At 48.1% G+C, this 13,367-nt stretch overlaps 1 protein-coding gene across 3 annotated transcripts in view; it reads right to left on the reverse strand.

Moving 5' to 3' along the window:
• SMOC1 (SPARC related modular calcium binding 1) overlaps positions 1–13,367 on the reverse strand; it is a 152,050-nt gene that overhangs the window by 20,631 nt on the left and 118,052 nt on the right. The gene's annotated exons all lie outside the window — the stretch shown is intronic.

Raw genomic sequence — 13,367 nt, forward strand, 5'->3', positions numbered from 1 at the left:
AGGCTCTGGACGCGCGGGCTCTGCGGCCGTGGCTCACGGGCCCAGCCGCTCCGCGGCATGTGGGATCTTCCCAGACCGGGGCACGAACCCACATCCCCTGCATCGGCAGGCGGACTCTCAACCACTGCGCCACCAGGGAAGCCCACTGGGGGTTTTTTAACAATAAAAGGGACCACATCATATACCTGTACTATCACTTTTTTGATCTACGTATTTATCTCTTTATTTATTTACTTTATTATCACTTTATTTCTTTCATGAACAATATTCCGCAACTTTCCCCTTGAAGAAGATGACAGGAATCGTCTTGGGTATCCCATGATATTTTCACAGTGTTTTACAAAAATACCATTCCGAGAGCCAGGAGTTTGGTATCAGCAATGTGGAGATTCATCCTCCTCACTGAACAACAGCACAAACGATGAAAATACAGAAGCTCAGCTCTGAAGGAGCCAAACCCTTTGAAATAACGACTCTGGTAATGATACACATATGAACCGGACAGATGTTGAAGCAGACTGTAGGTGCACACAGAGACGCATGGCAGCTCCATGCTGTCTTAGAGGGAAGTCAGATGATGGGAAATGATTTTTGTCTCACTCTGAGGAAAAATGCTGAAAAAATTCTCATTGCAGGGTGAGGGAATATTCCCTTAAGCGCATAAAAATATCTGAGAGTCAGGGGACAGGTATGAATAGTACATTTGCTATTAAAATATAATACTGATCTGGAAAATGCAAAAAGAAAAGAACTATTGTTTTCATAACGCAAACACAGTGAAACTAAACAGAATCTCCTTAGCTAGAGGAACAGCAGTTTAAAACAGTTGACAGGCACTAGACTCGAGATTCTGAGCCCAATTATAACTACCACCAGAACTGCCCCTAAAAGGCAGCTTAGGAAAGAGACATAAACTGATTGGAAGAGGGGGGTCCATGGGGAGACCTGGCCTGAAGACCCAGAATTTTGAGTTCGGCCCCTGGCTGGAATGGAGCCTGGCACCTTCCAGGGGATTACGCAAGAGTTTTTCAATAGCTCTCCCAACCCCAAGTTGGTAACTTTCTTTTCCTACCTCATAGTTCATGCCACAGAAAAAGTGACAGAGGAGAAAAACCAAAGGAAAACAGCTTTTTACCGGCACCGCGTTCGTGTAACAACGTCTGACAGAGGCTTTAAATTAAGATCTTCCAGGCCAACATTCTAAAGCCATAAATCAGATAGAAAGCGAGATGCGAACAGAGGTGGAGAAAGCTTCCCCAGGGACAGAGCAAATGATGGACCTGACTTCACAGCATTGGGGATCCTGAAACTGCGGGCATGTGGAGACCAGCCAGCCGAGGAGAGGTGGGAACCTGTGGTTTGGGGACTGTCGACAGATTTCTGGAAGTCCTTGAAGGCTGTTCTGAAAGGTTTGTAGCCCGCTTCCATAGAGGTTGCACGGAGTTCCACGGAGGATACTACAAACCATACAAACGGTGACGCTCGATAATTTGGAAAAACTGGGGGTTAGCGTGGAATTGGAGAGAAGGTGAAATGCAGGGTTTCTTGTCTTTATCTGCTTGCTTATTACTTTATGACGATCCCTGCAAGTTCAAGTGCTCCTCTAAGAAAGAGACAGGAAAGGTTTATAATCACAGCACCAACTGTTTGTGAAGAAAACACAGAGAGTTTGTCTTCCGACAGAGACAAAAATCTCCCCTAAGAGCCTCTTTATACTACTAATAGTCAAAGCAAATATTCATGGAGGAGCAGGAGCCAGGCAGGCGACAGACTAGGGGCTTTACTTGCCGAATCTCTTTGTCTGTGTGAAGTAGGCACCGTTATTATGCCCATTTTGTAGACAAGGAAGCTGAGTCGTGGAGGGATTCATGAATTTTCCCAAGTTCACTCACCCCGGAGACAGGAGGGCTGGGGCCCCAGTCAAGGGCTTCTGACGGTCAAGCCTGTCTTGCTGAACTCTAGACAGAGGTTACTGTCTCTAATTATTTGCTTTCGGGGAAAAATACATTTATTTTTATGGCGTGAAGATCCGCCAGGCCAGTCGCTTTGTAGACGCCCCAGATCTGCTGCATTTGAAAGCAGATGTGTAAAAACATGTACTTATCCATGTGAAACAGCACTGCTTCTTCTGAACCAACGACTTTCTCAGCCTAAGCACACTCCAAACCTTGCACCCTCGTATTTTTCCCTCTTTGCCTCGGAACTGGAACACCTAAGGCCAGGTTTGTAACTCACCCACCATTTACAGACAGTCACATGAATAATAATGGCTAACAGCTACCTGAGCATTTATGGTGTGCCCAGCTCTGTACTGGGCACTTCCACTAGCTCACTTCAAACTCATCACAGGCCTCTAAGAAAAGTGTTATTATTATCCTCACTGAGCAGACTGGCTGTGTGATTTCCTCAAGGTCAACAACTAGGAAGTGGCAGAGCCTGGATTCCAGCCCAGGCAGTCTGCTCCCAGGCCATGGTCTTTACCTCTCTTTAATATCAGCTCTCACTGCCATGTGCTAACCTGATTTTTAATCTAACCTATGTTTTTCTTTTACTTGGTGTGGTAGATCGTTACAAAATGGTACCAGTGAATTGCACCTCCCTGTATTCAGGGTAAACCCCTCCCTGCTGACTCTGATTTGCTTTGACCAATGGAAAGGACGGGGGTGACAGTGTGTGGTTTCCAGACCTCGGCCTGAAGAGGCCTTATAGCTTCCACTTTCCCTTTCTTGGAATCCACCCTGAGACCACCACATAAGAAAGTCAGTCCAGCCTCCAGGAGGATGAAAGGCCACATGGAAGAAAACCAGAGCGGCTCAGCCCACTGCCAGCACCAACTTCCGGGCGTGTGCGTGAAGTCATCTTGGACATCCCAGCCCAGCTGACCCTCCAGCTGGACAAGTCCAGGAGTCAGTGCAGGTAGAATCAGTCAAGGAACCACCCAGCCAATCCACAGACACATTAGAAAGAATAAATTATTCTTGTTGTGAGCCACTATATTTCTGGGTGGTCTGTTACGCAGCAATAGATAACCGAGACACTTAGACTTGCTCAACTCTTTATCAATTTACCCCGTAAGTATTTCTGCAGCCCTCTCAGACCCTTCAGCCAATCAATCAACCAATCGACCAATTATTCCTTCAGTGCTTCTCCAGACCTCATGCGAATACTAATCGGTACATACCAGGGGGCATAAGCTTATTCTGTATCTGAGGACCCAGAAGCCAGCCCCATCCTTAGGGCCACTGTCACCCTCTGCCCTTCTCAGTCACCTCCCAAATGAATCTTAAAATTCACAACTATCAGATTTTCCAGATACCAAGAAGGCACCTTCCAGAATGCAAGCCAGGGGATCTATTTCAAGGGCCTCTTCATGACCACTGGTTCAGAGAGGAAGCTCCTCAGAAGTGGATACTCACTGTTCTAAAACATTCAGCCTCTGCTCAGGGAAGTTCAGGGGAAGATGACAAGATTAGAAGGTCTGGCCTGATAACTATGAGAATGGCCCGGGACCATCTGTAAATACTTGGAAGACATACACAGCGGGGGGACAGGGAAATATCAGGGCTGCCCAGGGCGACACGGGAATACCTAGCCACACATTCTTACACACCCATGCACACCCAGCCCCTCTAATCCTGTTCCCAGAACCAGTGAGAGCCGGTTCACTCCCCACCTGGCAGTGGATGGTTTAAATCTCACTCACCAATCTCTGACTGCCCGAGAGAAGAAACACAACAGAAAAGTAGCCTGTGGAAGGAATGAGAACGTGGTCCAGCCCTTGCCACCGGAAAGCACACAGCCCTCTATCCCAACAATCACACGGCAGCCGAGCAAAGCAGGGCTAAGTCCGGGTGGGAGTGGGCAGGGAGGGGGCCCGGGGAGAGGGAGACCGGGCTGAGCCAGACAACACAAACCCTGTGTGCAGGCCCAGGGCCCGGGTTCTCAGGTGTCCAGCCAAGACAGGAGGAGCGTGGAGGACAGCCCCGTCTGCTACGGCCAGCCCCTGCCTCTGTGCCCTCAGTGACCTGTGGTAATTAGGAGCAAAGGAGAGCGTGGACAACCTCAACCCTCAGCTAATCCCCAATTTTGATTTTAGCCCACAGTTTATCCTTTGTTTCTGGAACTTTTTCTACTTTATCATCTGTTTCTTTTTTCTTCTTCACTTAAGAAAAAAAAATGTCCAACAAACATAAACATTAAAAGATTTGAGTTTCAGGTCCTTGGACTGGTCTTTCTTTCTGGCTGCGGCCTTCCAGAGGAGGAGCTGCTGCAGGACGGAGCAGACAAAAAAGCTGGGATGCTGGGTAACCCAACACCTGAGTGAGCAGGTCCTGGTGAGCCAGTCATATCTTGAACTCTTGGGAGAAAGAGCAGCGGAACCTTATGGTGATGGAGGCCAGGGGAGACGGGAGGAGAGAAAAGGCAGTAGTCAGAGAGGATCACTAGCAGTCAGGGTTCTCCAGAGAAACTGAACCAACAGAAAAAAATAGATAGATGATAGATAGATAGATAGATGGTAGATAGATTTTAAAAATATATATATGGGTATGGATGTATATGGAGAGAGAGAGAGGGCTTCCCTGGTGGCGCAGTGGTTGAGAGTCCGCCTGCCGATGCAGGGGACACGGGTTCGTGCCCCTGTCCGGGAAGATCCAGCCGCGGAGTGGCTGGGCCCGTGAGCCGTGGCTGCTGAGCCTGAGCGTCCGGAGCCTGTGCTCCGCAACGGGAGAGGCCACAACAGTGAGAGGCCCGCGTAGAGCAAAAAAAAAAAAAGAGAGAGAGAGCAAGAGATTTATTTTAAGGAATTGGCTCCAGGCTGGCAAGCTGGAAATTCAGGTAAGAGTGATGGGGCAGTCTCAAGTCCAAAATCAACAGGTCAAGCCAGCAGGCTAGAAACTCAGGCAGGATTTCTATGTTACAGTCTGGAGGCAGAATTCCTTCTTCAAGAAATCTCAGGTTTTGCTCTTAAGGCCTTCAGCTGATTGGATGTGGCCCACCCACATCACAGAGGGTCATCTGCTTTACTTCAAGTCAATTGATTATAAATGTTAATCACATCTAAAATAATACCTTTGCAGCAACGTCTACACTAGTGTTTGACCAAACTGGCTACTGTGGCCCAGCCAAGTTGGCCCCTAAAATTAACCATCACTAGGTCCCTATGAAAAATGAGACCAAGAAAAAAGCCCAATCTTACAGAAAACCATACACAGAGAAGCTGAGAAGAGTCATAGGTCATAGAGACATGAATTGGGAAGATGCCTTGATGAATGATGCCATCTTCCCAGAGAAAGAACCAGAGGCTCTTCTCTGAGTGGCGGCTCAGTTGCTAATTAAGGGCAGCTTCTCGGGCTGCCCTGACTAAGCATTGCCTATACTACAGACAAGGGAAGTGGGATGCTGACAGGGCTGAGGGCAATGTCCTGAGAGAGGATGGTACTCCTGGCGTCTCAGATCTAACGTGGGATCCTGAGTAACAGAGGAGATAAGGCCAACAGAGAGGATGCAGAGGGGGTCAGGGGCCTTCCTGGCCCCAGGCTCTCACACAGGCTGGTACTGGGTGTATGCTGGTACCATGGCAGGCTCTGGAGAGGTCAGAAAAGTTTTGTCAGACATAGCAAGAAGAAAGAACTAACCACAAGATCTTAACTTACCCTCATTCCGGGCCTCCTCCATCCCCAAAGCTTTCCCTGGGGGGTCCCACCTAGAGCAAAGCCTCTCTCTGCTGAGTCTGAGTATCTGTTCCCCTCCTGGACCCCTCACCCTTAGCACCAGGACTTAACAAGACTGCAAGCTATCGCGTACTTCCTGATCCTTCCCCACACCCATCCCTGACCTGCGGCGCCTCACTCATAGGAGAACCACAGGGTCTTGGGTATAAAGGATCCACAGAGTATTTAGCCCAAGAACCCCTCTATTGCTGAATCTCTGCTGTTCCATCTCGAGCCACAGGATTCTGTTCTAGCCTCTGACACTTCAGGGTGGGACCACCCACCTCTGAGTCAAGGCCAAGTCATGGGGGATGAGACCACAGAGGCCAGAAAAAGAAAATGTGTCCCTTTGACTCATCCTGGGAAATGCCACATTCAATCCTCAGACCATCCGGCACTAGATTTTCTTAAGGGAAAAATCAATACACAGTTACCCGCCTGAAAAACAAGAGGAGCTTATCTGTGTTTCGTTGCAAAAGGAATCATCCCACTGGGCCAAGAATATTAAGGGAAACACTAGCGTTGTGTCGGCTACAGTTACCCTGAAGCCCCTTCAAATACCTCACACCCACTTAGCCTCTTATCAAAAATGAATGAAATGCTGAAGGATAACCCAAAATAACAAGGCTTCTGTTAAAAACAACTTTTCCTGAATCACAACATGAAATTCCAGAGGCGTAAGAAATCACACGGCTCCTGCCTCGGGAGCCTCTGGGTCGGCGTGAGCGGCGTGCGCTGTCGGGACAGTTGCAGAGAATCTGGCCGAAGAGGAGACTGCAGGAGCAAAAGGAGGGACCAGGGGGACCCAGCCTGAAGGCACTGACTCCCCTCTTTTTGAGGGCTTGGCCCAGGGACTGGACACGTGGTCTCCAAGGAGGAGATGCTGCAGAGTGCATGATCTTGGGGAGTGATTCACAGGACATCACTGAACAGCCCTTTCTGTTCATTTGACCACACGGGGTTCAGCACCCATCCCCTGGAACACTGCTTTTCTGCCCTCCCGTCATGTCTGGCACCAAGCTGCCCCTTGGCCATCACCAATCCCCAAGTTTCAGAGTCCTCCAGGGACTCTGAGAAAACCCTGAAGAGGAGGGGACCTCAAAGAACCATTCCTCAGGGCTCCCTTTGGAACAGACAATGGTCAAGAAAACAGAGGTCCTGTCAGGGCAGGGAAGAGGCAGACTCCCTGATAAACAGAACAAAGTCAGTCCTTGAACTTGTGCTCAGGTGTGCATCAAGTAGGGGCGGAGGGAGTGAGAACAGAAACGGAATATGCACAAATTTACAATGTCACCTCTTCCACCGGAATGGGTTTCTCCATTTAATTTAATCTGAAGGCCCTTTTCCCCATAGAGTAGGCAGGCAAATGATGTGAAAAAGATAACATCATCACCCAATCTTAACCTACAAAGGGACCTTGGACCACGTGTCTGGAGAAGGGCACCCCTTCTGATGAGCTCACTGGCCAAGTGAAGAGATGCTGTTCAGCTCTGGTCATGGGAGAAATGAGGATGGTGTGAAAGCTCAGTCGATGGCTGTTCCCAAACACCAGGGGGAACTCCAGCGGTCAGAGGGAAGAGCTTCTAGGAACAGGAGTCAGGGTGAGATGGGGATACCTGGGCTTCCTCGCCAAGGCTGAGAACAAGAGTAAGCGCCTAGCACTCCTGCCCCTGCACACTCCAGCCCAGGCCTGGCACGTGGGAGTTTCTGTCACTGCTCACGGAAGTCAACAACGATCAGAATAGAGGCAGAAGAGCTCGGTGATCAAGAGCGCGGGCTTGGGGCCAGATGGATCAGCCTCCACCGCTTGTTAGCTCTGTTTACTTTAGCTCTCAAGTCCCTGTAAAGGTAGGGTAACCACAGCACAGGCCTCACAGGGCCATTGTGAGGATGAAACACAATAGTATATGTAAAGCATTGAACCCAGGGCCACAGTTAGTTGATAAGTGGTAGGTTATTAGCTGGTCTAGGGTAGCAGTGTCCTCAGTCAATGTACAGCAAACCCGGCCTTCCTGACCCATCCCCGTGAATGACCAGTCTCTCAGGTGGACTGCAGGGATGACCTGCTCTAGGTACAGGCAATGAGGGGCACACTGTCTTTAGTTTACCTAAAAAAATAATAACATAACTAAGAACCAGTCTACTTTCAAAGATCACTATGTCAGCAACTCAAAACAATGTCTGTGAGAGAATATCCCTCCCCTCTGGGGTGGACCGCGCCTCCGCCCCTGTCTTTGACACACCACTGCCTGATGGTCAGCTCCTTCCTTAGATGCTCCTTCTGTTTCTTTCCTTGGCCCCCTTAGCACCAAGTAGAGGCCTTGGCACACGAGAGCTATTGATGGGCCTGTGGCCCTGGGCAAGGTCCTTGCTAGTCCAGGCTCCTTTTCCTCATTTAAAATGAAGTGGTGGCACATATGGTCACCTCACCTTTGACAAAGGATGCAAGAATATACGATGGAGAAAAGACAGCCTCTTCAATAAGTAATGCTGGGAAAACTGGACAGCTACATGTAAAAGAATGAAATTAGAACAATTCCTAACACCATACACAAAAATAAACTCAAAGTGGATAAAAGACCTAAATGTAAGGTCAGACACCATAAAACTCTTAGAGGAAAACATAGGAAGAACACTCTATGACATAAATCACAGCAAGATCCTTTTCGACCCACCTCCTAGAGAAATGGAAATAAAAACAAAAATAAACAAATGGGACCTAATGAAACTTCAAAGCTTCTGCACAGCAAAGGAAAGCATAAACTAGACGAAAAGACAACCCTCAGAATGGGAGAAAATATTTGCAAATGAATCAACAGACAAAGGATTAATCTCCAAAATATACAAGCAGCTCATGCAGCTCAATATTAAAAAAACAGACAACACAATCCAAAAATGGGCAGAAGATCTAAATAGACATTTCTCCAAAGAAGATATATAGATTGCCAACAAACACACGAAAGGATGCTCAACATCACTAATCATTAGAGAAATGCAAATCAAAACTACAATGAGCTATCACCTCACACCAGTCAGAATGGCCAGCATCAAAAAATCTACAAACAATAAATGCTGGAGAGGGTGTGGAGAAAAGGGAACCCTCTTGCACTGTTGGTGGCAATGTAAATTGATACAGCCACTATGGAGAACAGTATGGAGGTTCCTTAAAAAAACTAAAAATAGAACTACCATATGACCCAGCAATCCCACTACTGGGCATATACCCTGAGAAAACCATAACTCAAAAAGAGTCATGTACCACAATGTTCATTGCAGCACTATTTACAATAGCCAGGACATGGAAGCAACCTAAGTGTCCATCGACAGATGAATGGATAAAGAAGATGGGGCACATATATACAATGGAATATTACTCAGCCATAAAAGGAAACGAAATTGAGTTATTTGTAGTGAGGCGGATGGACCTAGAGTCAGTCATAGAGAGTGAAGTAAGTCAGAAAGAGAAAAACAAATACCGTATGCTAACACATATATATGGAATCTAAAAAAAAAGAAAAAATGGTTCTGACGAACCTAGGGGCAGGACAGGAATAAAGACGCAGACGTAGAGAATGGACTTGAGGACACGGGGAGGGGGAAGGGTAAGCTGGGACGAAGCGAGAGAGTGGCGTGGACATATAAAATAGATAGCTAGTGGGAAGCAGCCACATAGCACAGGGAGATCAGCTCGGTGCTTTGTGGCCAATTAGAGGGGTGGGATAGGGAGGGTAGGAGGGAGATGCAAGAGGGAGGGGATATGGGGATATATGTATACGTATAGCTGATTCACTTTGTTATGCAGCAGAAACTAACACACCATTGTAAAGCAATTACACTCCAATAAAGATGTAAAAAATAAAATGTAAAAATAAGATGTAAAAAATAAAATGAAGCGGTGGTACTGGAGGCTACGGTTCCCATAGCCCAGAGCTTCCCCACGGCTCAGAGGGGGATCCAGCTCAGCCTCCCCCACCCCAGGGGAGCCCAAGCACCAGCAAGTGGCTGAGTGAGGTGCAAGGCTGCTGGGGGCCTTCAGATTCGCCCCCATGCCTGGCACCCCTCTCCACGGTCATACTGTGTCCAGCCGTCTGTGGCTCAGAGGCTCCCCCCAGAACAAAACTAACAACGCCTGCCCCACGTCCCCGAAGCACCCACTCACAGGAACGTTTGCAGGGGGCTCTGTAAATAGGGCACAGTGTTGGGATGAAGTGTAGTGGGTGAGGGGGTGTAAGGGACAATTACAAACCAACCAGCCTGTCTAAATAATTTCTCCCTGGGGCACCTAAAATGGCCATGCACTGTTCACTGTTGTCTGAAGCAGTGACCTCGTCCTTCCCACACAGACAGAAACGGAGAAGTGGAGGAAAACAAGATATTTCTTCTAGGATGGATTGTCCCAATATAGTATATAGGCATTTTTTTTCAAACTTTTCCCCCAAAGCATCACTGACTCACATCCACTCAAATTTTAGAAAAGGCTCCACCTCTACTGACTCATGCCATTAAGTGAGCTCATATGACCCTTCCACCAAAAAGAATAGAAACGCTTCAGAGTGGTTTCGCAGGGACAAGTACTGAGAAGTGGCAAGCTGGCGTCTTTCTAGTTTTTCTCAGTAACTTTGTTGACCTTGACCTGATAAGCTCTGTCCTTTAAGGACAAGAGCTAGCAAATAAAAATTCAGGCGAGAAGGAAGGAGGGGTCACGGGCCAAGGCGGGGAGATGGAAGAGATATATTTTAATGTGTCAAATAAAGTATCATAACTTCACACTTCATCCCCCAAACAATAATGTTGCACATGTGAGTGTGTTAGTAAGATATATACCCTGTTTACTTCCAAAGCCATTTTACAAATAAACACAGAATGAGGACCCTCGGACCAAAGCAGCGATAGTAGTTGCCTTCTAGCAAAGTGGCAGAAGCCGATTACAATACCTCGGCAGGGCCTTCAGTTAGGTCTTTTTAGCAGCAGAGGCCAAAGGAGAACATTGGGATGTGGTGGGTTTGCCCTTAACGCCACAAAGCATACATACTCAATAAAATCTTTGCTGGTGGAGCAAGTTCCAGACCCCCCCAGCCACCACTGCACCTCTGTGTTCCAAGCAGACAACATGGGGTGCAGGAGCAAGGCCACAGGGAAAACTAATTTTAAAACCAGGTTAAGATGGACTGTGGAGCCAGGCTCTCTGAGGCCTCCAGACGTGTTTCAGCTCCTCCTGGCAAAGGGAGAACTTGAGAAAGGCCTTTGTTGCCAGGGAGAAAGCCATAGGGATGGCCACCCATGCCTGTCCCCGACTCTATTCTACTGGCCCTGGTGGACCAAGACACCTGCATAAGATAGATGGGCAGACGTCCAGAAGGCCAGTGATAGACATAAACACCAAGGATCTGTTTTTATACAGGTATTTTAAATGCACACGAGCCCAGCCCCATCCGCGGCGGCTAACGTTCGTGGATGACTCGTTCTTCCTTCCAGCCACGTTGTGTGTGAGGTTCCAGGTGGCTGTGAGGTATTTGCTTACAACAGCTACCGCTGGTTTCCCTGAGAACTGTTTATTTTTCCAGGCCTAAGGTTATTACATCACCCCGCGGTTTCTGGGCAGGCCAAGAGCACTGGTTTGGGGGGTGGGGGATCCAGCCAGGAGGTGCTGTTGCCTCTGTGACCCCAAATCCCAGTCCTAGCAGCAGCCAATCCAGCAGGAGCTTCCAGGTGAGGGAGGAGCATACAAAATGTGACCAATGGGCCCAGAAAGCAGGCCTAGAAGAGCGCCGATCCGAGCCTGGCAGGTCAGGACAGGAGCCTGTAAACAGCTTCCTTGTGATGTAGATGGTGAGAGAGGCAAACACTCTCACTTACCAGGGGGACAGGGGTCACTGTCATGGCAGAACTTATAAGAAATGCATTTCCACCTTGTGTCCCCGCTGATGGCTTGTTTGCAGGGAGCAGAGTTACCACCAGCCGCTGCATTCACAGATCCACAGAAGGAGGGTCTGCTGGGCAAGGAGGTAAGGAAGGAAAGCCGTGGTCCTTTTGGATTTAACCCACAGGGCCAGGTTCTAGGGCTTCTTGGAGTCCCAGATCAGATCGTGAAGGAAGTGAACTAGAAAAGATGGAGAGAAAGGAAAGAAAGAAATGGGGGGGAAGAAGGGAAGTCCAGTGACCTCAGGGTGGCCACAGGAGGGAACCAGGCGGAGACAGAGGCAAGGGGCCTTCGTACATGCCTTGAGGGCATGGTTTGCGATAAGAAAAGAGTGAAGGCTCACGCGACCACATTTCCTGGGAGATGGCCTTTTCCCAGAGGAGAAAGCACAGAGTTTTGTCATACAGAAAGAGAGAAAAAACAAGACTTCTATCAATCACAGCTGTGGGAAGGTGCCGGCATGTAGTAAAATCCAAAGCAGTAAGATACGGATGAAGGATGAGATGAAGCCTAATTATTGTCATTTCCTTAATCTCTTTACTCTCTTCTCTAAGATGTATTATAGATGATTACAATGTTTTGAAATTCTAGTTATATTGAGAAATGCCTTTGTCACTAGCCCCTGATACCAAAAACTCAGCAAGAGTTCCTGTTTTCTTATAAAAGCAGAACAGAGTCTCTGGCCAGCTTGCATAGGAGAAGATGCTGTCTCTCAAATTCTAGGATGTTCGCCGCCAGGTGTGCTGTCTGCCAGGTTGCAAGAAGAAGTCCTGGTACAATGGAGGCGAGAATCAAACAGAAGTCCAACAGGCAAACCTGCTGCCGCTGACCCTGCCACATACTCAGAAGGAGACACTGACCATGATGAACACATGACAAAGCCTTAAAAACGAGGGCCAAAACCTCCAGGAGGAGGGAAGGAGACAGGATAAGTCTGCAGGCATGTGTGTCATGTTATTGCAACACTTCAGCTGCCCAGTGGAACCTTTCCAACATCAACAGTCCCCAGGCCAGAAGACAAACCTGGCGTCACAGGGTCTGAGTGTGAAAGAAGGATGTTTGGGGTGTAAAAGAAACTGGGATGCCTTTTTGCCTCTGAGAGAGAGAAAGCTGAGAAGAAGAGCTCTCACTCAGTTGGCTCTCAGAGTCCCACTCCAACCTCCCCAGAGGCAAGGGCAGAAGCTCTCCTGGACCCAGAATCTTTCATTAAACTCTAATGGGAAAGTGTCCCAGGGGCCTGACTCAGAGGCTCTAGTCCATACCAGAACCAGCCGCCCGGACCCAAGTTAACATACAAGTCTACTGACTTCTCATCAGACCAAGTGAGATCATGTGAAAAGTGGCTAGCACAATACATCAGGATATTCCATTGAGTTTGTTTTCAATAATTCACGTACACCTACTATGTGCCAGGCATTTTAGATACATTAAATTCTCAGAAAAATTCTGCAAGGCATTAATGATTTTAACTAATAGGTAAGGAAATCAAAGCTCAGGGTAGTTAATTAACTTTCTCAAGGTAACCCAGCCTCTCAGTGGGGAGCAAGCATCAGAAGCCAGGTCTATAGGTTTGCCTGATACCAAAGCCCAGGCTTCTACCATTACGTGGTTGATCTCATCTACGTACAAAAGATTCCCTACCCCCCACCTATGAAGGCCAAGCCTCAGGATGCTTCCTGGGCAACCCACTTGTGAGAGCACACACAGGACAGGATGTTAAAGCTCACGTGAGAGCA

Source organism: Delphinus delphis, chromosome 2 (assembly GCF_949987515.2).
Source record: "Delphinus delphis chromosome 2, mDelDel1.2, whole genome shotgun sequence".
NCBI classification, from domain to species: Eukaryota; Metazoa; Chordata; class Mammalia; order Artiodactyla; family Delphinidae; genus Delphinus; species Delphinus delphis.